This window comes from Hemicordylus capensis, chromosome 1 (assembly GCF_027244095.1).
Source record: "Hemicordylus capensis ecotype Gifberg chromosome 1, rHemCap1.1.pri, whole genome shotgun sequence".
Lineage (NCBI taxonomy): Eukaryota > Metazoa > Chordata > Lepidosauria > Squamata > Cordylidae > Hemicordylus > Hemicordylus capensis.
Window position 1 is genome coordinate 327823532 of NC_069657.1, and position 21461 is coordinate 327844992.

Sequence of the window (21461 nt, forward strand, 5' to 3'; positions counted from 1 at the left end):
AATGTTGCTGTGGGTAGGATCTGAATTGGGACTGGGACTGTTACTTGCCGAGGGGAATGAGACTCCCATTGGAAGCAATTTTTTTTTCTATTGCAAACCCTGGTGAAACCAAATTCAGATTGGGACTAAGAAGCAAAAAGCTACGATTCACCTTAGTTGTGGTCTTGATCCAGAATGACACCCTCCTCACAGCTGCTATTTTTGAAAGCAAAGCTAATCAGTGCTAATGATGAATTTAATGTAACATTACTTTGCCCCATGTGCCTTCAAAGTACATCCTGCTACTCTGTTTCTGGGTACAATTCACAGTCTCCATTATTACCTTTAAAGGAATTATTACCTTTAAAGGTAATAATTAGATAATTACAATTAAAACTTTAATTAGTTTTAATTGTTTTAATGCTAACCTTTAACCTTTAATGCTAAGGGTTTTAATTGTTCTGATAGTTTGTTTTTTAAGATGTTTTTAAATTGGTGTTCATATTTATATTTCTGTTTTAATTGTTATTGGTTATAATGGTTTCTGTTTTTAATTTTAAACAGAGTCCCTAACTGAGCTGACGGACTTGGTCTTGGACTTGGTGTTGGAGTCGCCCAGGCTTGTGGTGCTGGGTGACTTCAATGTTCATTTTGGGACTAATTTGTCTGGGGCAGCTCAGGAGTTCATAGTGGCCATGATGACTATGGGCCTATCTCAGGTGGTCTCGGAACCGACGCACATTGCAGGCCACACACTTGATTTGGTCTTTCACTCTGATCAGGGTGGTGTTCCGTTGGGGGGGACTCCAGTGATTTCCCCACTGTCATGGATGGACCACCATCTGGTTAAGGTTGGACTCACAGTCACACCCCACCTTCGCAGGGGTGAGGGATCTATTAGGATGGTCCGCCCGAGAAGATTATTGGATCCCATAGGATTTCAAGAAGCCTTGGAGGGATTCAGTGTTGGCTCTGCCGGTGATCCTGTTGATGTCCTGGTGGAGAATTGGAACAGCAAACTCACTGGGGCGTTAGACATGATTGCTCCTAAGCGTCCTCTCCGACCCGCGTCAAAACTGGGCCCTTAATATACGGAAGAACTACGGGGGCTGAAGAGGCGAGGTAGACGACTGAAGCGCAGGTGGAGAAAGACTCGGCTTGAATCCGACAGATTGCAACATAGAGCTCACTTGAAGACCTATGCTCAGGCGATACATGTGGCAAAGAAGCAATTCTTTTCTGCCCGTATTGCATCCGCAGATTCACGTCTGGTGGAGTTGTTCAGGGTTGTGAGAGGGCTAGTATGTGCCCCTCCTCCCTTGAGTCAGAATTTGGAACCATCGATTACCCTCTGTGATGTGTTTAATGAATTCTTCATGGAAAAAATCTCTCGTATTCGGGCCAACTTGGATTTAGTCACCACACTTACTACAGTATCTGATGTGGAGGTATCCAGCGACTCCTCTTATGTGGTTAGGTTGGATCAGTTCCAGTTTGTGACTCCTTAGGATGTGGACAAGCTGATTGGAATGGTGCGGTCCACCACCTGTCCTCTTGACCCTTGCCCAAAATGGCTTATACTATCTGGCAGGGGGGTTATTGTTGAAGGCCTGGTAGAGATCACAAACGCGACTCTGAGGGAAGGTAGGATGCCTCCTAGTCTTAAGGAGGCAATTATTAGTCCGCTTCTAAAGAAGCCTACCTTGGATCCCTCAGAGCTGAGTAACTACAGGCCTGTCTCCAACCTTCTGTGGCTGGGCAAGGTAATTGAGAGGGTGGTGGCCTCCCAGCTCCAGACAGTCTTTCCAGAGGAAACGGATTATCTAGACCCATTTCAAACTGGCTTTCGGGCTGACTATGGGGTGGAGACTGCCTTGGTTGGCCTGGCCTGATGGATGATCTCCAATTGGCAGAGGAAGTGTGACTCTGTTGGTCCTTTTGGACTTCTCGGTGGCTTTCGATACTATCAACCATAGTGTCCTTCTGGAGCGTCTGAGGGGGTTGAGGGTGGAAAGCACTGCTTTGCAGTGGTTCTGCTCCTACCTCTCAGGCAGGTTCCAGATGGTGTCCCTTGGAGACTGTTGTTCTTCAAAATCTGAACTTTTGTATGGTGTCCCTCGGGGCTCTGTATTGTCTCTGATGTTGTTTAACATCTACATGTAACCGCTAGGAGAGATCATCAGGAGATTTGGTGCAAGGTGCTATCAGTATGCTGATGACACCCAAATCTATTTCTCCAGGTCAGCATCATCGGGAGAGGGCATAACCTCCCTAAATGCCTGACTGGAGGCAGTAATGGGCTGGATGAGGGATAACAAACTGAGACTGAATCCAGATAAGACGGAGGTACTCATTGTGCAGGGTCAGAACTCGAGAGACGATTTTGATCTGCCTGTTCTGGATAGGGTCACACTGCCCCAGAAGGAACAGGTACGCAGTCTAGGGCTGCTTCTGGAGCCAAGTCTCTCCTTGGTGTCCCAGGTTGAGGCAGTGGCCAGAAGTGCCTTCTATCAGATTCGGCTGATACGCCAGCTGCGTCTGTTTCTTGAGATAGATTACCTCAAAACAGTGGTACATCTGCTGGTAACCTCCAGACTGGATTACTGCAACGCGCTCTATGTGGGGCTGCACTTTTATGTAGTTCAGAAACTACAGTTGGTCCAGAATGCGGCAGCTAGGCTGGTCTCTGGGTCATCTAGGAGAGACCATATTACTCCCGTATTGAAGGAGTTACACTGGCTGCCGATATGGTAACGGGCAAAATACAAGGTGTTGGTCATAACCTATAAAGCCCTAAACATCTTGGGCCCTGAGTATTTACGAGAACGTCTTCTTCATTATGAACCCCACCGCCCATTGAGATCATCAGGAGAGGTCCATCTGCATTTGCCACCGGCTCGTCTGGTGGCTACTTAGGGACGGGCCTTCTCCGTTGCTGCCCCAAGGCTTTTTAATGCACACCCTAGTGAAATAAGAGCCTCCCCATCTCTGACAACTTTTAAAAAGTCTTTAAAGATGCATCTGTTCATCCAGGCTTTTAACTGATATTGTTTTGTTTCATTGGTGTTTTTAGAATATTGTTTTAAAATTTTAAAAGGTGTTTTAAAGTTTTTGCTTTTAAATTTTCTGTTTTTGTTTTTAATTAATGTTTTACTGTTTTTATTTGTTGTGAATCGTCCTGAGACCTTGTGTTAGGGCGGTATAAAAATGCATAAAATCAATCAATCAATCAATCAATAATAAAGCCCTAAATGGCATTGGCCCCGGTTACCTTAGGGACCGCCTGTTCCTAGATGAATCTACCCCCTGACTAGGATGGGAGGGTTCTGCTCCATGTGCTGACACCTGCTGAGACCCATTTGTCAAGTATATGGGACAGAGTCTTCTAAATTATTGCCACCAGGCTGTGGAACTTGCTCATGGATGAGACCCACATGCCTCCCTCTCTTCCAACGTTCAGGAGGAAAGTGAAGACTGTCCTTTTTATTCACTGTCCCTGCACTTTAAAACTTTTAGCTGTTTTTTGCTCTGTGTTTATGTTCTTTTATTGAGTTTTATTGTTTAGCTTGTTTTAATGTTTGTTCTATTGAATTTAATTGTTTTATCTTGTTGTTAACCACCTGGGGTCTTAGAATGAAGCTCCTTTGAGAAGTCCATAATGCTGGGAAAAGTTGAAGGAAAGAGAAGAAGAGGATGACCAGCAGCAAGGTGGATGGACTCAATTATAACAGCAGTGAATGCACCACGGAGAGACCTTAAAGGCCAAGTTGAAGACAGATCATCCTGGAGAGAATCTATTTATGTGGTCGCTATGAGTCGACACCGACTTGATGGCACTTAATCAATCAATCAATCAATCAATATAAATACATATTTTTAAAAATCATACTAAAACAAAAAGGAGATTCTCTTTCCACAAAAGAAAGGAAGCAAAAAGTTAAACAGAACAGATAATATATATGAAAATAAACTATATACATAATTAGAGCTTAGTGCAAATTGTATTTTTGCATCCAATACTATACTGTGTAGCTATTTAAATGCTATGCATTGTTATCATAATATGAATTTCGAACCACTAGTAACTGCCCTCCTATCTTTTAATTACTGAGCAAGTGGTGAATCAATTACAAATACGTCCTTTGTATCTGTAATTGATTCACCAAGAAAGCAAATGGATAATAAGAAATTAATTAAATCATTAAAGCTTGCACTTCTAATCATTATTCTTTCAATATGCCACACACTTTTATCTCAGAGCGAGCAACATTCCTGTCCTGCAAAAATTCCAGTTCTGATTTGACCCCAAAAGAAAATTGTAGGAAAGCCAATATGGTTTAACAGATGGGATGTTGGACTTCTGTGACAGGGACTCTAGGAGTCGATTGCTATTTCAAGGTATAAGCTCCCTTGTTGATCATAATGAAACAAATTACACTTTCTAGGCTTTAGTTTCTGATCTCAGTTAGGGGTGTGCATGGAGCCAGCTGGTCCAATTCTGTTTGAGTCTGAACCAGACCCAAACCAGATTAGACCAGTTCAGCCCAGCACTCGTGTGAGACCGTTCCCCTGGGTCCGGTCCAGGAGGGGAGGATGTTCACGAACATTTTTTTTTTAAAAAAAAAACTTACCTCCTCTGGGGGGTGGTTTCTCTGAAGCATCTGGGGGATCCGTGGACATCCCCCCTTCCCCCTCCGGCCTTCCCACCTTCAAAAATAGCCCCATTCAGCCATTCTTCAGCCCGTTTGGGCCTTTCGCCCGACACAGCAGCCATGTTGGAGGCAGCCACGCCTACACAATGGATCCACTGCATCGACCTCAGAGGAGGTAAGTTTAAAAAATTTTAAAAAATTGTTCGCAAACCCTTCAAACAGGCCGGTGGGGGGCAGCCCGCGGTCGAGCTGAACCGGGGGTGGTTTGACTAGACCCCAAGCCTTTGGACTGAACCAGTTTGATTTTGAACGAGTTCCATTTCGAACTTGTATGCACATCCCTAATCTGAGTTGTTGTGGGACTGCAGAAGTAAGGGGAAGGATACTTGGGAGTATGTCACTGCCAGAGGAACAAGAGCAATTAGAGGATGCACCAGTTGGAGAGGGGAAGATCAACCTGGCTCTAGCCATTATCCAGAGAAGGAACCTATGCAGAGCTTGCTTCCTGCACTCAGTCAAAAACAACATTTTCCTTTATATTTTGCCAGTTGTCCTGGAACTGCAGGAGCAAGGAGGTCACTTTGGATCCATTGGCTAGAGACTCACTGTAAAGCTTTTAATAAAAAGCTGATGAAATCTCTTGCATCTGGGCCAACCTTGACTCTATTATTTTGGCAGGATTTATTATGGAGGTGTTCCATAACCATTGTTGCAGAATTAGAATGGATCGGTTTTAATCTATGATTCATTTGGTTGTGGAAACGCTGATTGGAGTGGTGTGGCCTACAACCGGTTGTCTGGATCCTTGCCCAAAATGGCTGATTTCATCTTGCAGGGAAGTTATTGTATATGTTCTAGTTGACATCTTTAATACCTCACTGCTCAGGTTTCACTGCATAGAATGTTGGCCTTTGATTTACCAGGGGCAGATTCCAGAAAAAGGACAGTACCTGATAAATAGAGACGGTTGGAACCTATGAAAGTATATTTAAAACAATAAAAATCTGCAAACAGAAAACTAGATGAGACAGAGAAGAGTTCAGCCTTCACCCTGATATGCTAATTTTATATAGACAGTCAACGTTTTTCATAGGGAGTCAGTCAGCCATGTAGTCAACCACCTACAGGCTGAAGTGCAGTAATAACTGCACTTCATCTACAAGCTGAAGTGCAGTAAAAACTGTGTGTCTACAGGCACACAGTACAGTAATTACTGCACAGCGCTGTTTTTCCTAAGATGTTTATTTTATCAGCTAATGTGGCCATTTGCTTTCCACTTCAATTTTACAGACTTCTGTCTAATCCAGACCACCCTTTCCCCAATAAAGAATCTAGGTTTCACTGTAATAGAATTCAACTGAGTGGGTCCAATCAAAACCCTGGCAGTCACATTTTGAACCAACAAATGCTTCCAGTCTTCCAGATTGTCTTCAAGGCAGCCCCCACACAGATCATGTTATATTAATCTAGACTGGACATTAAAAAAGAAAAACTAGTATTCTCAAGAGCATTTTTATTCCCCAGCAATTCCATCTTTGTCTTATTGAATTCAGCTTATTGGTCCTCATCCAGTGCACCAAAACCTCCATACACTAGTTCAAGGCAGAGATAGCTGTAACTGGTTGCTTCATCATCAAAATATAGGCTGCCTTTGGACATAATGGTAAACTGGAGGCAAACATGCCAAAAGTTCAAGATTGTGGTCGTCTGAATGTGTGAAACCACGGTTTCATCACCGAATCACGAGTCGGTTTTTTACCCCAAACCTGAATTTCAGCCTTATTTTTGCATTGACTTTCACTGCTGAAACCTCAGGTTTGAAGGCAGTATCATGTTGTCTGGATTCTGCTGCTGTGTCCTCCAGTTTGTGCAAGCTGCACAAACAGGAGTTAAAGGTAGAAAGCACCTCCCTCTCTACTACTCTATTGGCTGCCACAGCACTCCTTCATGTGAAGGACAAGCTTGTGCATCCAGTTCCTTCTCCTTTGCAGTCTCCCAGACCACATATCATGACCGCATATCTGGGAGTGCACCACAGGTATGAAGGCAAACTGTGGGTCAGTTGGACATGCAGGTTGCCATTATGTCTGAAGGTGGCCTTAGACATGTAGTATCACCAGCATATTAAAGTTGAAGCAGCGAGGTAGATGACTAGAGTGCAAGTGGAGAAAGACTCTGTATGAATCCAACAGATTGCAACACAGAGCTCATTTGAGGATCTATGCTCTGACAGTGCGGACGGCAAAGAAGCGTTTCTTCTCTGCCTGCATTGCTTCTGCGAATTCACATCCAGCTGAGTTGTCTAGAGTTGTGAAGCGGCTAGTTCATGCCCCCTCCGCCTTGAATTTGAACTTGGAACCATCTGTCACTCACTACGATGTTTTTCAATAATTTTTTTGCAGATAAAATATCTTGTATTCCCACTGAACTAGACTCCACAGTTACTGTAGAGTCTATCGTGGAGGTGCCCAGCAATTTTAAATGTTTTATAATGTATATTATGTTTTAATTCTGTACACCACCTAGAGATTGCGATATTGGAAAGTATATAAATTCAACAAACAAACAAATAAATATTGATGATACCACACCCTAAAAGCATAACCATTTTGCTTATATCAAAAAGCTTTATTTTATTCATTTATTCATTTATTCATTTAATAGATTTGTATACTGGCCACTTCCGAAGTCTTTAGTTGGTTTACAGCATAAAACCAAGAACAAACCAAGAATTTAACAGTTAAAACATAAAACCAGATTAAAATATTCATAAAAACACCAACTAACTAAAAAGCTTGGCTGAAGAGATGTGTCTTCAGTTGTTTCCTAAATGTCAACAGGGAGGGAGCAGCTCTAATCCCAGCAGGAAGAGCATTCCACATTCCCAGGGCAACCACAAAGAAGGCTGGCCTTTGAGTCACCACCAGATGAGCTGGCGGCAGCCTCAGATGAACCTCTCCTGAAGATATTAATAGGTGGCAGGGTTCCTAACCAAGAAGGCATTCTCTTAAATACTGTGGGCCCAAGCCATTAAGGGCTTTATAGGTAATAACCAGCACTTTGTATTTTGCCCAGAAATCTATTGATAGCCAGTGTAGATCTTTTAGAATCAGAGTAATATTATCTCTACAGGATGTCCCGGAGACCAATATGGCAGCAGCATTCTGCACCAATTGCAGCTTCTGGACTACATACAAAGGCAACCCCACGTAAAGTACACTGCAGTAGTCCAGCCTGGAGGTTACCAGCATGTGCACCACTGTGTTATGGTCACTCATTTCCAGGAAAGGCAGGGGCGGAGCCACCATTGGGCCAAAGGGTTCAAAGAACCCAGGCCGCCGACCAATCAGGGGCCATGTCTCGCGGCCCTGACACACACCCCGCATCTGATGTCAGACATGGGGAGGCTAGTTTAGCTCCTGAGTGGGGGGTGCACGGCCCCTTCAGGAGCTAAACAAAGGCTGGCGCTGCGTTCGCAGTGCCAGCCAGCGTTCGCGGCACCAGGCAGGGAAGAGCGAACACAGCGCCAGCCTAAGTAGCTTTAAAAGGCTGGCGCTGCTTTCACAGCTCAGCCCAGGAGCAGCTCTTCTCTGCAAAATGCAGGGAAGAGCTGCTCCTGGGCTGTGCTGAGAAAGCAGTGTCAGCCTTCATTTAACTGCCGAAGGGTCCGCGCGCCCCCTTCAGCGGTTAAAGGACAACTCTCCTGTCCTGGGCCAAACTGTGCCTCAAGGCTCCATTCAGCCAGACCACGCCCCCATGTCTGATGTCAGACACAGGGGTGTGGCTAGCCCCTGTGTCTGACGTCAGACCCAGGGGCGGGGTCAGCAGGGCTGCGGCCGCACACAGACCACCGGTGGTCCTGCTCTGCCACTGAGGAAAGGGTGCAGTTGGCGAGCCAACCAAAGCTGATAGAAAGCACTCCTGGCCACTGCCTCCACTGAGGTATCAGAGAGAAGGTTGGGTCCAGAAGTACTCCCAAACTGCAAACCTGTTCCTTCTGGGGGAGTATAACCCCACCCAGAACAGACAGATCTATCCCATTTCCTGAACTGTGGCTTCCTACAGTGAGAACTTCCATCTTGTTTGGATTCATTCTCAGTTTGTTATCCCTCATCCAGCCCATTACTGGGTCAAGGCAGGCATTTAGGGAAGTTATGCCATTGCCTTATGCAGCTGACATGGAGAAGTATATTTGGGTATCACCTGCATACTTATAACACCCTGCACTGACCAGATCCCCTGATGATCTCTCCCAGTGGTTTCATGTGGATTTTAAATATTTTAAAAAGCATTGGAGACAAAATGGAATCCTAAGGGACATCATAAAAAGTTCTTACATCATAGAGCAGCAGTGTCCAAGTAACACCTTCTGAAATCTACCTGAGAGGTATGAGTGGAACCACTGCAAAGCAGTACCCCCTACACCCAGTCCTTGCAGGCAATCCAGAAGGATACCATGATCGATGACATCAAAAGCCACTGAAAGATCTAAACGGACCAACAGATCCCTCTGTCAATTCCCATTTGGAGATCATCCATTAGGCCAATCAAAGCTGTCTCCACCCCATAACCAGCCTGAAAGCCAGTTTGAAATGGGTCTAGATAATCAGTTTCATACAAGACTCCCTGGAGTTGAGAGACCACCACCCTCTCACTCACTGTGGCCAACCACAGGAGATTGGAGACAGGCCTATCATTGCCTAACTCTGAGGGATCAAGTGTAGGCTTCTTTAAACGAGGTCTAATAATTGCCTCCTTTAAACAAGGAGGCATCCTACCTTCCCTCAGAGAAGCATTTGTGATCTCAACCAGGCCATCTCCAACAATCTCCCTGCTTGATAATATGAGCCATGTCGGACAAGGGTCAAGAGAACAGGTGGTAGGACACACAGTTCCAAGGGGCTTGTTCATGTCCTCAGGAGTCAAAAACTGAAACTGATCCAATATAACTGCACAAGAGGAGTTACTGGATACGCCCGCTAAAGACTCTACAGCAACAAAGAAAGCTGATTCTTGTGAAGCTCTGTACATGAACACTCCCACCAATGGGCTGAACAATTGTGCCTTTAATTACTGTTAAATAAAACTCCAGAACAATTTACAAAATTAAACTGGTATGTTGAGAATATGGATTAGGCACATCTTTGTAAAGTTGAGCATGTAGTATCATGTGATTGCTTCATAATAGGCCCAGATGGCAAGTTAATCCATATTTACTATCCTATTGCTCAAGACTGTTGGGGCAGCTTTAGATAGTGCTCTGGTGCAAATATGGATTGAGTTCCAGTTTGACAATGTGCTGAAGCAATCACATGGCCAATAGTTTGTTTGTTTATTGAATTTATATGCCAGCTAATATTGAAATCTCTAGGCAGTGTACATGATTAAAACATAATATAAAACATAAAACATTTAAAATTCATAAAAAGATAAGCATAATAATAGATAAAAACACATTAAATTTTTTAAAATTGATCTCAGTTGAAGGCCTGGGAAATAAGTACTTCTTCATTGTCCTCCTAAAAACAAACAGAGAAGGAGATGCTCTTATTTCAGCTGGGAACAAGTTCCAAAGCCCTGGGGCAGCCACAGAGAACGCCCGGTCGCAAGTTGCCACCAAATGAGTTGGTGGCAACCATAACCAGACCTCTCCAGATGATCTTAATAGGCAAGAGGGTTCACAACAGAGAAGGCACTCTCTTAAGTACCCTGGACCTAAGCCGTTAAGGGCTTTATAGGTAATAAACAGTACTTTGTATTTCACTGGGAAACATATTGGCAGCCAGTGCAGTTCTTTTAGAATCAGTGTTATGTGGTCCCTTTGAGTTGTCCCGGAGACCAACCTGGCTGCTGCATTTGGAACCAATTGTAGTTTCTGAACTACGTACAAAGGCAGCCCCATGTAGAGTGCATTACAGTAATCAAGTCTAGAGGTTACCAGTATATGTACCACCGTTTTAAGGTCATTTGTCTCCAGAAATGGACATATCTGGTATATCAGCCAAAGCTGATGCAAGGTACTCCTGGCCACAGTCTCAACCTGAGAAACCAGGGAGAGTTTGGGATCCAGGAGCACTCCCAGACTACGAATATGATCTTTTAGGGGGAGTGTAAACCCATCCAGAACAGGCAGATCTAAACCATCTCTTGGATCCCAGCCCCCTACAGACAGTACCTCCATCTTGTTTGGATTCAACTTCAGGCTGTTATTCCTCACCCAGCCCAATATCACCTCCAGGCAAGAACTTAGGGGGGGTCATGCCATTTCCTGATGAAGTTGGTATGGAGAAAAAGATCTGAGTGTCATCAGCCTATTGATAGCACCCCATAACAAACTTCATGACAATCTCTCCCAGCGGTTTCATGTAGATGTTAAAAAGCATTGGAGACAGTATGGAGCCCTGTGGAACCCCACACTTCGCTCTTGCTTTTCAGAGCAACAGTCTTCAAGTGACACCATCTGGAGTCTGCCAGAAAGGTAGCAACGGAACCACTGTAAAACAGTGCCACCAAATTCCACCCCCTTCAAGCGACCCAGCAGGATACCATGGTCAATGGTATCAAAAGCTGCCAAGAGATCCAAAAGGATCAGTAGAGTCACACTGTCAGTCGTCAATTGCAGATCATCCATCAGGCTGACCAAGGCAGTCTCAACCCCATAGCCCACCCGAAAGCCAGTATGGAAAGGATCTAAATATTCTGTGTCATCCAAAACTGCCTGGAGCTGAGAAGCAACCACTCGCTCAATCACCTTTCCTAATCAAGGAAGATTAGAGACAGGTCTGTAATTAGCTAACTCTGAGGGATCTAATGCAGGTTTCTTCAAATAAGGTCTAATAAGGTCTAAGACAAGGAGGCATTGGGCCCTCCCTCAGAGAAGCATTTGTGATATTTACCAGACCCTCTCTAATAATTTGACTGCCAGATGAAATAAGCCAGGGTCAAGAGAGCAGGTAGTGGGACAAAGCAGTTTGTCCACATCTTCATAAGTAACAAACTGAAAGTGGTCCAATTCAATCCTACAAGAGGGGTTGCTGTAGTTTCACCACAGTCAACCTTTAAATGAATCTAGTCATTCCCAACATGTCAATATGCTTATGTGAGCTAACAGGTGTGCTAACAAGAGTTTCTTTCCTTTCTCTTGATATTGTTTCCTGAGCTAACTTTTCATTTACCAAGTAATTCCTGCAAGCAAGCCAATGTCATTAACCTTGTCTGAGAAACTTCGTCAAGAATACCTTCTGACAAAAAGATATCTTTGTCATTTCATTAGAAAATTTGCACTTTGGTTCAGAAACTATTCATATTTGACTCCATTTCTAATCTTCAAGGATGTGCCGTACCCCATCATAACCTTTGATTTCTTGGTTGAAGCTAAAATAATTTCCTTTGCAAAATCCTGACATCTGAAGCCCTTGCCATGACATTAATTTAGTTACAGAACACTTATGATTAATGTATATATGAAGATATTTATTTCTTTGAAATATCTACAAGAATGCTCAGAATACATCTGCAAATCCTAGCCAAAGGGATTGTTTTGCATCATGCCTCTTAATGCTTTGAAAAACATTTTTAATTTGATGATTCCCTTAGACTATGGGAAATATAGACATACAAAGATGCTCACAGAATTCTTCACACTGTCTTCTAGAGCTACTGCACCATTTTCTGCATATGAAGGTAGAAAATGTGCACAGCATAATACTGGGATCCCATCCACAGAGGGCTAGATGTACTTAAATTGCACCAAAGATGGTGAAATTGACTAATGCAGTCCAAGAGCATGAAGATATGCAAATATACCATTTTGGAACAATGGCCTTCCTTTGTATTATACTGAGTCATACATTTTATGAAAAAGATTACTCATGAAACATTTCAAGGCCTAATTTATATAATTACTTCATATGAAGGAGTTATTTCCTATAATCAAGCCTTAATAATTATTATCCTATAATTAAGAAATAACACCTTGGCAGTAAATATTTAAACTGGTATTCACATTTGGAGTACTCTATACAGTTCTGGTCATCATATCTTAAGAAGGATATTGTAGAACTGGAAAAATGTACAAGAGGGCAACCAAGATGAAGGTGCCTGGAGCACCTTCATCATGAGACAAGGCTATGGCTTCTGGGGCTTTATAGCTTGGAAAAGAGGCATGATAGAGGTGTATAAAATTATGCATGGAATTGAGAGTGGATAGAGAGAAATTTTCTAGGGATGTGCAAAAAAATTCGGGCACAGAACGATCTGTGCCCGAAACGAGCAATTTTGGGTGATTCGGGGCCGAACCGAATCACCCCCGATGTCCCCCGATATTTTTTGGGCCCGAGCCGAATCACCCGAATTTCGGGCATGAAAAATTCGGGTGATTCGGTTCATGGTTGATTTGGGGGGATTTTATGAAGTTTTAGTGACTTTGGGGTAGTTCGGGGGGATAGCATGGGATCTGGGCAAAAAGAGTGGGGTGGGGTGGTAGTGCCTAATGGGTGCAGGCTACCACCCCAATTTCAGGGGGATTGGACAAAGGGCTGATTTTTTGAGAATTTTTGAAGTTTTAGTGACTTTGGGGCAGTTTGGGGGCAGAAAGTGGAAGTTTTTTCTGAGGTGTGAATTCTCATTCTATCATAGCAAATGAGATTTTTTTCAATTAGACAACTCTCATGATCCCACTTTCACTTTTTCACACTCTCAATTACTATGAATATGAGGAAGTAATCAATTTAGCACACTTCACCTTATAAAGACAAACCTCAGAATTCACCAAAATTCACCCCTCTGCCCAATCACTCTGAAATTGGGGATGGGTGGTAGCCTCCACCCATTAGGCACTATCTACCAGCCCACCCCACTCCTTTAGGGCAGATCCACTTTCTGCCCCCAATCTGCCCCAAAGACACCAAAAATTCAAATATTGCCAAAAAATCAGCCCTCTGCACAATCCCCCTGAAATTGGGGTGGTAGCCTCCACCCATTAGGCACTACCACCCCACCCCACTCTTTTGTGGGCAGATCCAATTTCTGCCCCCAAACTGCCCCAAAGTCACTAAAACTTCAAAAATTCTCAAAAAATCAGCCCTTTCTCCAATCCCCCTGAAATTGGGGTGGTAGCCTCCACCCATTAGGCACTACCACCCCACCCCACTCTTTTGTGGGCAGATCCAATTTCTGCCCCCAAACTGCCCCAAAGTCACTAAAACTTCAAAAATTCTCAAAAAATCAGCCCTTTGTCCAATCCCCCTGAAATTGGGGTGGTAGCCTCCACCCATTAGGCACTACCACCCCACCCCAAAATTTTGCCCCTGGGCCCCTTTTTTACCCCCCGAATCAATTCAGATTCAGATTAAATCCAAATCCGAACCAAATCAAGGGTGATTTGGGTGGCCCATATTCGGGCACAAAACAGAACAGGGGTGATTCGGTTCGGGTCCCGAACCGAATCACCGAATTCCTGAATTGCACACCCCTAAAATTTTCTTCCTCTCTCACAACCAGGGGTCATCCCATGAAAATGATCGCCAGGAAATTTAGGGCCAACAAAAGGAAGTACTTTTTCACACAGCATGTAATTAATCTATGGAATTCTCTGCCACGGGATGTGATGACCACTAGTTTGGATGGCTTTAAAAGGGGCTTAGACAAGTTCATGGAGGATAGGTCTATCAATGGCTACTAGTTTGGTGGCTATAGCCTCAGAGGCAAGATACCTCTTAATACCAGTTGCAGGGGAGCAACAGCAGGAGACAGAGCATGCCCTCACCTCTTGCCTGCAGGATTCTCAGAGGCATCTGGTGGCCCACTGTGTGAAACAGGACTAGATAGGCCTTGAGCCTGATCAAGGCTATTTTGATATTCTTAAAACACTGTACTGTGGTGCTGCTGCGCCCTTTAAGGAAGTGTTGGGGATGCACAAAGCTGGAGATTGGGAAAGCAGGACTCTCATAGATTTCTCCATAAACTGGTGAATGGAGAAATCCATGGAAGCACTGCCTGCACAATTGCCTATTCAGCACAACCCCAACATTGCCTTTGAAAGGCACAGCAGCCCCAAACGCAGCATTATAGACACATAATGTTGTGCTGGATGTCAGCTGCTATGTTTTGTTTTGTAACACAGAAGGCAGGTTCTCACAAACCCCATGATGCTGGTGAAAAGGGAAATCATTTATTAATATGGCATGCACACTCCTGATTTTCGGTCAGAAGAACACAGAAATGTTCATCAATGTTGGGTTGCCACCACATTTAGCAAGTTTGACAACCATACATGAAATCCTAGATTACTTGAAATATCAGGTTGGCACAGCCTACGTTTAACAGATGCCAACCTGACCCCAATGCTTCAGTTCTTAAAACCAGAAAATGGGAGCATGCATGCTCCCAATTTTCAATTTTACCAGCATCATGGGGATTGTGAGAACCTCCCCACTGTGGAAATATGTAGTGGATTGGATAGTACACTAGGGATATGCACGAACCGGTCCAGAGGCCATGTTGGAGGCCTCTGAACTGGTTCGGAGCTGGACCGGTCCGGCACCGAGGGGAGGTCTACCTTTAAGGGTGGGGGGGGGTAGAACTTCCCCCTTCCGCCACTCTTCCCCCTCCGGCGCTGTAGTTTCAAGCGGAATTTTTGGGGCGGCAGCGTTCCTCGCTGAATAGCTCTGCTGGACGAGAGCCTGCGGAAGCAATATGGGCAGAAAAGAAACACTTCTCTGCTGAATGTATAGCCAGAGCATAGATCTTTAAATGTGCTCTATGTTGTAATCTGTTGGATTTAAGTCAAGTCTTCCTCCACTTGCGCTCCAGTCATCTACCTTGCTGCTTCAGCTCCCGTAGATCTTCCATATACCAAGGAGCCATTTTTGAAGTGGGTCGTAGTCCGGAAACATAGTCTGGAAACTGCAGTTAATACAAAATGTGGCAGCTAGGTTGGTCTCCGGGTCATCTCGAAGAGACCATATTACTCCTATATTACAGGAGTTACACTGGCTGCCGATAAGTTTCCCGGCAAAATACAAAGTGCTGGTTATAACCTATAAAGCCTTAAACAGCTTAGGCCCACGGTACTTAAGAGAGCATCCTCTTCTGCATAATCCCCATCGTCCACTGCGTACATTGGGGGAGGCTCGTCTGTGGCTACCTTCATGTCGTCTGGTGGCCACCCAGGGACGGGCCTTCTCTGTTGTTGCCCTGAGACTTTGGAACGCACTTCCCATGGGAATAAGAGTCTCCCCATCCCTAGCAGCTTTTAAAAAGTGTCTAATCTTTTTACCCAGGCCTTTTAGCTTTTTAACTTTGTAACTTTTAAAATTTTGGATTATTTATGGATTGTTTTAAACTGTTTTTAGTATTTAATTGACTTTTTGTTTTTGTTTGTTGTGAACTGCTCTGAGACCTTGGGTTGGGGCAGTATAAAAATGCACTAAATAAATAAATAAATAAATAATAATGAGGTTTTTGAAATATTTGTTTTATTTACAAGCATACAAGAAGAACACATGTGGAAGCAAGCACCCAACCAGCTAGCAGATCTTTTCCCATACATCAGCTCCTCAGACAGACAAACCTGAACCCAAAACATGCCTTTAAATCTCTGTCTCTGTCTCAGTTGGCAAAACTGATGCTTTATCACAGAAGTGCCTTACTGTAGCCCATCCTCCTAGCTGGGTAGGTGAGGTATGCCTGTTCCCCAGGCTATACAAACATATGGTGAATACTAAATATTTTCTAGCCATTAGCCATTAACAGCAATCTGCCTAACAAAGCAATAGCTGACCAGCAGCCATAACACCATGGTGTATGTAGGATCATTACATTAAAACATAGATAGGTAACCTTGGATCTCCAGCTGTTGAACTACAACTCACATCATTTCCAGCTACATTGTAGTTCACCAACAGCTGGATAGGGATATGCAAGCTGGCTGGAGATCAAGCTGGCTTGCACTCAAATGTGCACTCGAAGTGGGACTGGGTCCAGTTCGGCTTGAGGTCAAGCCTAACCTACCTGGCTGGGCTGGGGCAGTTCAGGCTTTTGTTTGTTTTAAATGAAAAATGACTTACCACCATTGTGGGGCTTTGGGGGTGGTGCTGCCAGAGCCACAGGGGAGTCTCCTGAAGTTCCCCCACCCCCAGTCTCAAGCAGTCCATTTTGGGCCGCTTTAGTTCTGGGCCTCTCTCTGCGCTGGTGGTGGCCATTTTAGAGGCCACTGCACATGCACACTGGCCATCTGCATGGCTGAGTTCCGGCCATGCAAATGTCCAGTGTGTATGCACGGCAGGGGGAGAGCAGGGTGAGGCTGGTGGGGGAGGGGTAACCTCAGGAGACTCCTCCATGGCCACAGCAGCGCCCCCTGAAGCCCTGTAATGGCAGTAAGTAATTCATCCCCCCACCCCTGAGCTGGGCCTGAACTGGTTCAGACTCGAGCTGGACCAGGCCAGGGTCTAGTGTGCACGGAACGGGACCGGACTCAGTTCAGTTTGAATCTGGTTCTACTTGAACCAAACTGGGTTTTCCAGTTTTGTACACATCCTTACAGTTGGAAAGCCAAGCTTGCCTACGCCTGCATGGGGCGGGGGGAGTGGCAGTGCAGAGAGCAAGGGAAGTGATGGAGACTTGGGGCTGCAGGCAGGGCATTCTGAGGTTCTGAATTCCTGAATGCCCCCCTTTTAACAATATAACATGAAAAAGATGAGTTTACACAACACAGTTATATTATCAAAGATTCCAAGAGTCATTTGCAGAAAATAAATGGAGGCAGTAATTCCATAGATATAATGTGTGAGCTGAACCTGTTGATTTTGATAGTTGCAATTACAAACCTCTAGCAATGCCCTCCAACTCGCTTAAGACTGAAGGGTGGCAGGAAACCTAGAATTTTGCTTCAAGTGTTTGGTAAAATGAGCGTTTATTCTTTTCTACTAGGTCCAGAATTTTGATGGCCAAATATCAACTGAAGTTTCAATTAGTTTGCAATGTTTATGGAATTCTCTATTAGCAGACTATGTGGCAAATAGGGATGTGCACAAATGGTCTTCGGCACCGGCGGAGGTAGTACTTTAAGGGCGGGGGAGGGTGTACTCAACACCCCCCACCTTATTTCCCCCACCGGTGCTCTGTAAACATTAAGCCCCTCAGGGCGGCAGTGTTCCTCCCTGCCGCCCCGTTCCCCCCGTCGCTCGGAAGTGGCCAGAAGTTGTGAGCGCATGTGCACCCGTCATGTGTGTGTGCACACGGCAGACGTGCACATGCACGCATGCACAACGGGCACACACAAACTCACAAATTCCGGTCACTTCCATCCGATGGGGGGAATGGGGTGGCAGGGAGGAATGCTGCCACCCCGACGGGCTTAAAGTTTACAGAGCACTGGCAGGGGAAATGGGGCAGGGGGGGGTGTGAGTACACCCTCCCACGCCCTTAAAGTACTACCCTCACCGTGCTGAAACGCCGAGTAGCGCCCCAGTGCCAAAACATTTTGGAGGCCTTTATAATGGCCTCCAAAACGTTTTGGGCACATGCCTAGTGGCAAAGAGTAGTATTTGGGGGAAACAGTATTACAAAACCAAGAAGTCCTTTTAATGGAATTAGCTGCTTACATCTAAGCATTGTATTCAAATTCTTATTTGCCATCTTGCAATATGAAACGCTTTCTGGACAGATATGAAGTTAGTCTGCAAAATTCAGTCTTCTGTTGCTAGCTTTTGGAAAGCTTATAGAGATATGTAGACATCTTTAACCGCACCTTTGGCTTCTGAGTTTCAGTAGGATATTTGTCACTTGCACTTATACTCAGATTCACAATAACTAGCAGCTTGCTTTAAAAATAAAAGCTGAGATTTTCAGGAAGCTGAATTCTGTGCCTAATGATGCATTTGGCACCCTATCTACATTTGTACAGAATGAAAATATACACACAAGCCTGTCTTTAATTTTATTTTAGTTTGGATCACCTTCTGTTATCTGAAAACCAAAAAAAGAATAGTAATAATTAACCTAAAGCATTGTTATATAAATTATATCCAAGTAATATCAACTCCTTCCCACAATATGTCCTTTCTAACTGGACATCCTTTATAGTATATTGGAATTATTGGTCCAGTTTTATGAATTTCTCACAAAAGCCTCTGGAGTTTTATATCTTTGGAATATCAATGAGTGGGATTTAAGTTTATGCATTAATAATAAAAGAAGGAAAATTCAGCCATTGTTATATCTTTGATTTATCTAGCTCATTGTGTCTAATACTATCAGTTTCCAAACCTTCTGCAAAGTAATGATATAGTATAGGTTCATGAAGATCAACCAAATTTGAACTTTGAAACAAATTATATCCCCAAATGAATGGATAATTTTCGGTAAGTTGCAGCTGTGAACACTTTTTATTTTAAATTGTGCTTGATACTTTTGTGGTTCTCTTTCAAATGCCCAGTTTTTCTTAGAAAAATGCCTCCAATATTTTTCTTCAGAAAAAGGAAACTTCTGCTAATTTTAATCACTCTTTTATTTATAAAAGTCTATGAAAATTCTGTTTTGATTGATGCTTAGCGTGCCTTTCATGAATGTACAATACAGTGCAAAGATTGCTTGAGTTTATTAAAAAGGAGACACAAAGGAATGAGAAATGAAATAACTTTAACTTAGACGAATCACTAACTACGGTATTCTCATCATTTTCAAGCTTGTTTCATCTTACTCTAGAAGAACTTGAGTTATGATAGATCAGGCAATTTCATATTAAATTCAGTTGCTATAAGGCTAGTTCATACAGGCATACATTCCATTCTTAAACACTGTTTCTCATTGTCCAGTAACATCCAGCTGATTGTGTGAACTAGGGGTGTACAGGTGTATATATATTTACTTATTCCATTTGCTTTTGGATAGCACTTCCATTCTGCGAAAGGCAATTGAGAGGGAAGTTGTAATTTTTGACTTTGGGTCAAGTCTACCACTTTGGTAAACTATAGCTAGTAGGACTAATTGATTGCCCTACTCCGCTGTATTCTTTGTAGAGATGATTAATATCCAAAGTTGATGGCTAGGGTACCAGTCTTGAACACACCATATGCAAATAGGTCATGTTGGAGTGACATTTACTACCAGGGTATATATTTTGGATTCAGGTGCACAGTACACTAAATACAAGTACCCTGGCATTCCTGGAGAGTAGATTTGGAGAGTTACCAAAATATTTGTAACAAACAGCCTAACTATCAATTGTATGTGCATGCACAGTTATAACAAGTAGAAAATGGAAGAAGACCAAGCATGTTGTCTGTTTTTTTCCTTCTTTTAGGAGACATTTTGATAACAGTTAATATTTCTTTTGAATATAGAAAATAATATTTTCATCACTGCACATAGACGATAAAAATGGCCTGAAATGTAATAACGTAATAATCTTTCATAGACAGTAATGGTTAAAATGTTTCAGTTCTTATTATATCAAAGTGTTATCAAATTTTAATCACCATGCCCCAAATGTACCAAATTAATACTAATGTTATAGTGTATTCTGAAAGCTTTTTAAAAAAAATGTGGAGAGTTTTTAAGAGGCATCTTCGAGTGCTGTGGCTCTTCTTGAATAGAGGTTAACCTGCCGGGTTTATTGAAGAAGGATTAGAAGTAAAGTGGCATTAAAAATCATGAAGCAGTTAAAATAAACCTGTGAGCTAAAAAAGAAAAAGAAAAACAGCTGAGTACAAAACCAGCAGGAAAAAATCCACAAGTTTTCTTTTCCCCCAGTATGGGACATGAAACAGTATCTGCCATGTGCAATATTAAGTTGAACACCTAGTGAAGTGAATATGGCTACCAAATTGAGGTCAGCTGTCTTTGAACAAAACCACCAGCCAGACATACAAACTGAACAGTCCTTCAAGGTACCAACCGCTGTGCACCTTCACCTCAGCTGGATTCGAGAGCACACAGAACATCTTAAATGCACACTGTGTTTGTAGGACTGGTTTTGGAAGAAAGCAGAGTCCAAAAATAAGGTCCACCTTTTTTCCCCATGCCTGCAAGCTTCCCAGCTAGCACATGGAGGTTACTTTTTCAGCTCTGATGCTTTAAAGTTAAACTTTAAAAGTTGATTCTGAGTCAAGAGGAAAGAAACAATTCTAAACACCTAGGCCACAATCCAGCAGAGGCATGCTTATTTCCATTGGTTTAAATGGATTTAAGTGCACATAGCTTGTGTTAAATCTTGCCTATTGCATTGGGTGGGAGGTGGGGGTTATATTTCTTCTGGCTGAATTACTTGAATGTCTGGATGCATGTAACTGTGGTTTGGACACAAAAGCAACCTAAGGTTTCCCTCCCCAAACTCCATTTTGAACCTTAGCTTTTCAGTGAATTTCACCACTCCTACTTGAGGTTTCCTTTTCTAATCATTACATCTGAATGCTGCATGCTGCACTAACCAGAGTTGAGGGAGAAAGCTCCTCCCTTACTCTGGCTGTGATTGGCTGCTAGACCTGTCCTTCATTCCAGAAGGAAGCCCACACAGCCAGTTTCCCCACCTGCACAGCCAGTTCCCCCTCCTCTCTGCAGTCTCCCTGACTGAATCCTGAACCCTGGCAATTGCATCCAAATGTGGACAGGTAACCACGTGTGGTAGGAGGTGGAATCGCGGGTCCATTGGTTACGTGTGAATGTAGCAACTGTATTTTGATAGACAATTAATACCACACTAATGCCCTATCATACTCCTTTTTGCTCATTTGTTCAGGTTTTATGGTTTTCAGGTTTAGTCAGCATGTGGGCTGACTACTGATTTTGTTTGTTTGTTTATATGCCACTATTAAACAAGAAGAAAATCTC